General features: G+C 37.4%; 1 pseudogene; it reads right to left on the bottom strand.

The window, feature by feature from the left end:
• Positions 1-7,001: 7,001 nt before the first annotated feature.
• On the bottom strand, positions 7,002-9,038 carry LOC115967058 (annotated as a pseudogene).
• Between the last annotated feature and the right edge of the window lie 224 nt (positions 9,039-9,262).

Here is a 9,262-nt window from a genome sequence, read left to right as displayed (position 1 = left end):
TGCTTTCAAGGCCCTTAAGGTCCTAACATGACTGGTATTTCAATAGGATTCTTTGGACATGTAAAAACTCTCACTGTTAGGTTCTAAATATTTAGGTTTAAATGTTTAGAAACATATTTTTAGTGTGTTGGCAAACCGAGAACAAAACATGTCTAGTCCATGTATTAGGCAACGCTTAAAAGTGGTTGTTACAAGGTTCAAGTTCAGCTGACTGCAGAAAAAGGAAGAAATTTTCTATCAAGCTCGATCGATCGAGAATTAGGCTCAATTGATCGAAAATCGCAGGCACAGTTTTTCTGTAGAATTTTTAAAAAGGCCCAAGCCTGCGAAAATGTTTAAGGTTTCATCTAAACTTCTCCACATATAAAAGGGAAACCCTAGCCCCATTTTTGAATGTGCTGAAAAGACTTGTGTGTTACTCTTTATGAGATCTGAAAGGTTTTGTAACTTCTAATTACACAAGAATCTATCAGAGCAAAAACTACAATCAAGCGTTTGGTAGAACATAGTTGCTGTATCAAGATTATTACTGATGGTGATTTGAAACCTTTAAGTGGGATCTCAAAGTAGCAAGCAAAGCGGCTTGTGTTGGTGTAAATCCAAAAAGAGAAGGAGTCCGTAGATTCAGAACTTGTACGTGGTCGTGTCAGAAAGTTAATACTGGAGGTAGCAATAGATTTAGGGTTAAATCTGATTGTAAAAACTTCAATCCTCTTATTGTGGCCCTAGCCCCATTTTTGAATGTGCTGAAAAGACTTGTGTGTTACTCTTTATGAGATCTGAAAGGTTTTGTAACTTCTAATTACACAAGAATCTATCAGAGCAAAAACTACAATCAAGCGTTTGGTAGAACATAGTTGCTGTATCAAGATTATTACTGATGGTGATTTGAAACCTTTAAGTGGGATCTCAAAGTAGCAAGCAAAGCGGCTTGTGTTGGTGTAAATCCAAAAAGAGAAGGAGTCCGTAGATTCAGAACTTGTACGTGGTCGTGTCAGAAAGTTAATACTGGAGGTAGCAATAGATTTAGGGTTAAATCTGATTGTAAAAACTTCAATCCTCTTATTGTGGATGTGCTTATCTTGAGGATAACTAAGTTAAATCCACTTCAAGTTTTTACCTTGAAACGGTTCGTTTCATTGATTTTCCTAAGTCATCATATCGTGGCGTTATTTACTTTTTCACATCTTTGCATGATATGATTTATTTGTGTTTAACCTAGATCTGAATAATTAATCTAAGTAATCACTTGCTTAATATAATAAGTTAAACAATCTGGTTTTAAGGGTCTAAACGAACAAACACTCACAAATTCTGCTGTTGTTGTGCATGTTGTTTTTGAATCTTTTGAGGGTAATAAAAGTCACAAGTTGAATTGTTTTGGGCCGTAAGTAGAGAAAAGAATTTGATTTTATTTTGTTCATCTCTTACTGCGTTCTATATTTATAAAATGATTAATTTACACTCATATGATGAACTTACAAAGAATATATTATCAAATTTATTCTTAACTATTGTCTTGTGGATTTACCGCTGATTCTTCTAGTTCGATTACAGGTTCTCCTCTCTCTCTCATGTTCATTAGGAAAATTCTCTGTACTTTGTTGATTGTGATTTGTAAAAGTTGAATCTGTGCTCTGTTCTAAAGTAATTTTGTGTAATAAGGTTTCATTGATGGAAGTGGCAGCGGTAGGGTTTTTTGAATTTGCCTGTAATCATTCATGAAAATATATATATATATATATATATATATTTATATATAAAAGCTTTGCTGCACTGGTGAAAAGTAGATCAAGGCTGCTGATGCCATCATAACTCCTAAAGTGAAATTATTGGGCTATGTTGATATGAAATTATCTCTTGATATATATTATTTTTACGCCCACATTCACCCACACCCATATAGACCGTAGTCAGTCTTCCTATGTGTTAGAAATACTCAATAAGTGTATTATATTTCTCAAAATAAAAGAATATACACGAGTGCTTTTATATATGAGGCATATGAGTGTAGTACATTAATGTGTGCTATACAAATAATCTAGTTGGGCCTAAAGCCCATAACACTATACACGTTAACAGTCCCCCTCAAACTTAAGGTGGATGTGAGACCAACTTGAGGTTGTCAATCAAAGTACGAAGGCGTCCCTTAGGATGTGACTTGGTGAAGATATCTGCAAGTTGATCTTTAGTGGAGATCGAGATCAGGTTGAGAGCTCCATGGACAAGATGATAACGGATAAAACGACAATTGATCTCGATGTGTTTAGTCCGTTCATGAAAGACATCATTGTGAGTAATATGAATGGCACTTTGATTGTCACAATAAAAAGGAGTAGCAGAGGATGTAGACACACCTAAGTCTTTGAAAAGCCATCGTAGCCAAAGAAACTCAGATGTGGTATCAGCAAAGACACGATATTCTGCTTTAGTACTGGAGCGGGCCACATGAGTTTGTTTCTTGCTTTACCAAGAAATAACAAAAGAACCAAGAAGAAAGCAATAACCAGTGGTGGACTTGCGATCAGTGGGATCTCCTACCCAATCAGCATCAGAGAATGCACGGAGAATAAGAGGAGACTGAGCAAAGTAGAAAAGACCATGGAATAGAGTGCCCTTTAGGTATCGAAGAATGCGCAAAACAGCAGCATAGTGAGTCGATCATGGAGCAGACAAATACTGGCTTACCTAGTAAATAGCATAGGAAATGTCTGGACGAGTGACTATGAGATAAACAAGGCTGCCAACCAAGCATCTGTAAAGAGAGGGATTAGACAATGATTTCCCCCCTAAGGGAGTCAGATGCGCACTAAGCTCAACTGGAGTGTCAACAGTCTTGCTATTAGTGAGTCCAGCTTGAGACAAGAGTTCAAAAGCATACTTGGCTTGAGTAATATAAAGTCTATCTGTAGAATGAGTGATTTCAAGACCTAAGAAGTAGCTGAGATGTCTAAGATCTTTCATCTCAAATTGCTGACTTAGAAAATCCTTGAGTTCTTGAATGCCACTGAGGTTATAACCATTGCTCTAATTTTCTTGTGTCTTGCAGTCTTGTTTTGTTGGTATTTTCCGCTGTCTCAACTTCTGTGGTTAGTAAACCCTTTCATTGCCCTATCCTGATAGCTCCGCCATCGTCAGAGGTCCTCAGGGTTGAATCTCCACCGCCAGAAGCTCCTCCTCCGCCGCCAAAACCATTGCCATCATCGGATCTGTCACCTCTGACCTCCGATTAGGACATAAGATATATTACCGTGTAGATCTTCAATCACTCTACACATAGCCATCGAAAAAATCCACTTTGACCATCAACGCGTCGCCATTCGCCGGTCAAAGTTTCGGCAAAGTATTTCATGCGTCACCAAGGTAGCTCTGATCTTGTTGCCGCTGACACCATCTGAATCGTCTTTCCCCGATTTGTATTTTCGAAAAAGAATTGGCTTCATTGGACGGTCCATGTGCCATCACGCGCCGCCCTAAGTTTCGGCGAATTTTATCCACGCGCCGCTGGGTTACTTGCTGACGTCATAACTACCACGTCAGTCCTAGCTAACGTCACTTGCTTACGTCATTGCCAGTCTGCTTGCTAACGTCATTCGTTGACTTTTCTTTAACGGTTGACTTTGACTAGGTTTGACCATTGACTTTTTCGTAGAGTTGACTTTTTGCAGTCCAGGTGCTCCTTACCCAGTTTTTCGTATAGATTTCATTTTTGCAGTCCATATTTGCATATTTTGCTTCTAAATGAAGAACAAGGACAGGTCTTCTTCTTGTTGCAATAATCATCACCGACAATCCAACAAACATTTTTGCAATTTTTGTAAACGTTTTGGCCACAATATTGAGACTTGCTATCATCGCAACAAATCAGCTGTTTCAATTTCTGCTGCTACTGTTACTAACACTGAGAGTGTCCAACCAATGGCCCCCGTCTCTGCACAGTCTAAGTCTTCAGAACGCACTTTCACCATATCCACAGATGACCTTAAAAACATCATCGCCAATGTCATTCGAATGGTTGGTAATGCATCTTATTTCTTTTCTCTCTCAGTTTTATCTGATATGTCTCCTTCCTCTTGGCTTATGGATTCCGCTTGTTGCAATCACATGACACCTCACTCGTCCTTATTTTCTGAACTCAAACTTGTACCACACCCTCTTAATATTCGCACAATAAATGGTTCCACAATGTCTGGTCATACTATAGGTTCTGTTTCGACCTCCAACCTTTCGGTTCCTGGGGTCTTTAATGTTCCTGAACTTTCTAACAATTTATTTTCTGTGGGACAATTAGCTGAATTGGGTTATCGCATTATATTTGATTATTCTGGGTGTATTGTGCAAGATTCGAGGATGGGACAGGAGCTTGGGACCGGTCCTAGAGTTGGGTGTATGTTTACCGTGGGCAACCTTCATCTTCCACTTGTTGCTCCTGTTTCTGTTGCTGCAGCTGCTACAGTTTCTTCAATTCCTTCCCTTGCACTTTGGCATGCTCGCCTTGGTCATGCATCTTCCTCTCGGGTACAACAATTAGCTTCTAGGGGTTTGTTAGGTTCAGTGTCTACAGAAAATTTTGATTGTGTTTCGTGCCAATTAGGAAAACAACCAGCTTTGCCTTTCAATATTAGTAAATCAATATTCACTGATATCTTTAACCTTATTCATTCTGATGTTTAGGGGCCTTCCTCTGTATCTAGTATTGGTGGGTCTTTATATTTTGTTGTCTTTGTTGATGATTACTCTCGCTATAGCTGGATTTTTAATATGAAATATTGTTCTAAATTATTGCAAGTATATTCTAATTTTGCAAAAATGGTCGAAACTCAGTTTTCCAAACGCGTCAAAATTTTTTGATCTGATAATGCTCTTGAATATACTCAATATGCTTTCCAAGCTCTGATACCATGTTAGAAATACTCAATAAGTGTATTGTATTTCTCAAAATAAAAGAATATACACGAGTGCCTTTATATAGGAGGCATATGAGTGTAGTACATTAATGTGCACTGTACAAGTAATCTAGTTGGGCCTAAAGCCTACAACACTATACACGTTAACACTATGAGTTGATTGTTTAGAAACTTTTTGAATGACACATGACGTTTCTTGAACTTGAAAGAAAATCAAAGCCAATCCACCTGTGTTTTACTTTATACATGTGCTGTATTAGAACGAAACTCCTAAAAGGCATGGACCTATCAAGCTACGCTGCTGTGTTAATAGTCTGTTCAATCTTTGAAGGAAGCTAGAAGCTCTAGTAGTTGATTTATTGTCTTGAGTAAGCTTTGATCCGTGTTACCTATAATAGAATTCTGAACTATTTTTTTTTCAATTAATCTATGAATGTGCAGGATTATAGGGCAACTCCTTACAAATTTGAAATAACAGGGCATGCACTTATTCAATCTATATTGCCACGATGTAAATTGTTTTTTCAATCTCTGAAGGAAGCTAGAAGCTTGAGTAGTTTATTTACCATCTGATCTATGCGGTTAGCATAAGCTATGACAGATTTTATCTGCGGTTACTGTCTCCTTTATTTATGAATTTCTTTACTAGTTAATTAGGATTTTTTTTTTTTTTTTTTTTTTTTTTTTTTGGGTTTAAATCTTTACAGTTATGCACTTTCACTTAGTATAGACTATAGAGTAGCTTTTATTTCTACGGTTTGTTCCTCTCTCTCTTTCTTCATGGTCTTTTCCAGCCCTTCGATTCTGTTGTATTGCCTTAGGCATCAATCAATATTTCTGGATATATTTTTAAAAACAGTGCTTTTTGAAAAACAGGTTTTGGAAGGAAAAGTAGATCCTGGGAGTCCTGCAATTCTTATCATTAGTTCATCTGCCTTAAGAGCAATAGAACTCCTAAGGTTGAGGAACAGGTACTTTTGGACAAAGTTGATGTCGTTTGCAGATCGATTTAAGGGCTTATACGATTTTAGCCAAACTGATGTGAATTCTTTCGAGAATGTCATTTGCAGATCGATTTTTTTCATTCCTTAAAAAGTGAAACGTGTATGGAATAGTTGGAAGTTGTAACCATGGGTTGAGCATTGCAGGCGACAAAAACTATTGTAACGATACCTCTAGAATCTTATATGCCGCTTCTTCATCATGTTGTAATGCCATGTTATCGTGACCCACATATTTGTTTCTTATGATGGTGTTTGCTACTAGAGCTAGGCACACAACATCCATGCCCTCTGAACCTTGCTAGAGAGAACCCAAATTGCATGTCTGATGGATGAGACAGTTTATTTGCCGTTAGTTACACAAATTACTTCATAGTTACACAAATGAAGGGTTACATCCTTTTTGTAACCCATTCCTATATAACGTGCATTTTACATGAAAGCAAACCTTATTAAACACTAGGAGAATTTAAATCGTGAATATTTTAAAAACACTAAAAGGCGTCAGTTAATTAAAATATAAGGCTCTTGACTGATATTTATCTATCTTTCAAATGCTAAGTTACAGTGTCCAATCTATCATAGTTCATGACTGTTAGTTGATTCAGACTTCAGATATGTATTCTATAAAGGTCATATTCAAGTAGAAATCCAATATGAAAATAAAAAGGTGATAAAAAAAATATACAAAATGGGTGCCCTATCGACCAATAAGAAAGCCCAACTTACTAAATATAACTCTAGTCAACTTATGCTTAAATGATGGAAAATGTACACTTTCAAAAACTCATTTTTTTTTTTTTTTAATAGAGGAAAACGCTTAAAAAATTAAAGCTAAAAGGGAGAGGAAGAGAAAGATAATAATACTTGTACATTTTTATTTGCTTCACTCATGTTGCACAATTATATATATATATATATATATATATTTATTTATTACACCTTACAACCTTTCAATCAATTATATTCATTACATAACTTCAATAAATTCCTCACATTTAGTTCGTAAAAAAAAAATAATAATAATAAACAAGAAGCAAAAACAAAACAAAACAAGTTTAAATTATAACTAAAGCAATGCGATGAAGAAGCAACACACAATGGCTTAAACCATGAGGAATTGGTGTTGTAGCTATAGCTTAACTTTTGGTTCTGCTATCCCATCGAACTAGTAGCACTATCGGACAACATTACAGATGTAGTTTCGTTCTCTGTTTAACTGGGCATTTCTAAAGGGTGAAGATCAGGCAATGGACCGCCAGATTCAAGAACTTGATTTACTCGCCTTATCGAAGGTGGCCTACATTTACGATTGGGGTGAGAACACCAGAGCCCTACAATTAACAAGCACTTCATTTCTTGCTTATCAAAACTTTCACCCAACCTTTGGTCAGCTGCTTCAAGAACCTTTCTTCTTTTGTAGAGCTCTCAAACCAACTTCAACAAGCCTTGTGTGGTACTTTGGTCGGTTGGACTTTTTCCAGTAGCGATCTCTAATGCAACAACTCCAAAACTATAGACATCTGATATCTTACTAGCCTTACCTGTTGTCATATAGTTCGGATCTATATAGCCCAAGGTGCCAGCCGATCTAGTAGTTCGTGACCCTTTGTCATGGTCCACAAGCCTAGCCAACCCAAAATCCCCAAGTTTAGCATTGAAGTTTGAATCAAGCATAATATTGCTCGATTTGATATCCCTGTGCAACACGCAATATTCCCATCCTTCATGCAAGTAAAGCAAGGCCTCAGCCAAATTTTGTATAATTGTGTACCTTCTTCTCCATGTCAATAAGTTTCCTTCTCCATAAAGATGTGAATCCAAACTTCCATTGGGCATGAACTCATAAACAAGTAAGAGCTCTCTACTTCTTTCGTGGCACCAACCAATGAGTTCCACCAAATTCCTATGTCTTAGTCGGCTAATGACATTTATTTCTGATGCATACTCATTCACGCCCTGCCTAGACTCCTCCGATATCTTCTTAACAGCAACAGAGGAGTTTGAGTCCCTCAAAGATCCTATATATACCGCGCCGAATCCTCCTCGACCCAATATTTGTTCATCATTGAAATTATTTGTCGCACGAGCCAATTCATCATATGAGAACTCTCGAGGTGCTCTTCCCCTTGGGAATTCTTCAACAACATGATTATCAGAAGCATGAACATCATTATCACTCTTATACCTCTTCCACAAGACAAACAGAATCAATACAACAACAAAAAATCCAACAACAGTACTAAACACCACAACAAAAACAAACCCCAAGTTTTTTGTCTTTCCCCTGGCCAGAGGCTGAATTGGGGCTTAAACCTACTATTTCCAAACTTGAACTAAAATCCCAAGAATAAATAGTATGTATAGCATAAGCACTTCCTGTTGCGGCTGAGAATCCAAAAGTAACCCAATCAGGCAGGAAATCTATCAAATTAACATTTACAGAAAGAGATTGCCTTACAGTAATATTGTCTCCAAAAACAGTGAAAGCAACACACAAATCATTTGAACTGGAGTTGTAATTAATCCAAGCTTCATTTATTTTTCCTTCCCTAATAGCAATATTACTAGACCATGACACATTAGCTATAGATTTCTTAGAGTTGATATTAATACCTACATGTTCCCCAGGTGGATCCCAATCGTTCGTAAAGATATCGAACTCCACTGCAACAAAACGATTATTGCTTGTGTTTGAAACCTGGTATAGGCCCAAGGAGCCACCTATAGCAGCCGTGGGAATCTTTGAACCGTTGGGTACGATGAAGAATGTCATCCCGTCTCCATATGCAGTTTGATTCAGTGAACTAATGGAAAAGGTAAAATGTGTAGTGAAATCCGTAAGCTTTCCGGTGGCATTGTCCCGCAATTGCAAGGGTTTGGAATACGTGGCTTGACCTTGCAACTGTTCTGTGAGGTTGCTGCCTGTGAGCTGGATGGCTTGGTTTTCAGAGGAAGCAGTACTCTCATATGTTATGTCAGTGTTGTCTTTACTAAAACTAGTGAAGTTGAAGGATAGCGCACTTGTAAATGTAAATGGGGTTAGCAGAGTGAAGAAATTGGTGATCATAAAGAGATAAAAGAGGATGAAAAGCTGTGGAGATGGGAAATGCTTGATCGTGAGGACCATGATTGAAACTTTGGTCGTACACAGGAGCTTTGGAGTGGTGTTAGGCTTCAGATATTGCAATAATATAAATAGGCGTTTTAGTCAACTTTCCAAAGCCCAGTATCTTGTAGTGGGTAAACAGTATTTTCAAAAATTAGAAAACGACAAGAAAAGAAAGGCTATAAACTTGCTACGTAAAAAAAATTGCCATCAATTAGGTGGTATCTAGCACGCTAAAACGGAGG

This window comes from Quercus lobata, chromosome 11 (genome assembly GCF_001633185.2).
Source record: "Quercus lobata isolate SW786 chromosome 11, ValleyOak3.0 Primary Assembly, whole genome shotgun sequence".
Taxonomy (NCBI): Eukaryota; Viridiplantae; Streptophyta; class Magnoliopsida; order Fagales; family Fagaceae; genus Quercus; species Quercus lobata.
The sequence above is the reverse complement of the archived record's forward strand: the minus strand, read 5'-3'. Positions and strand labels throughout refer to the sequence as shown.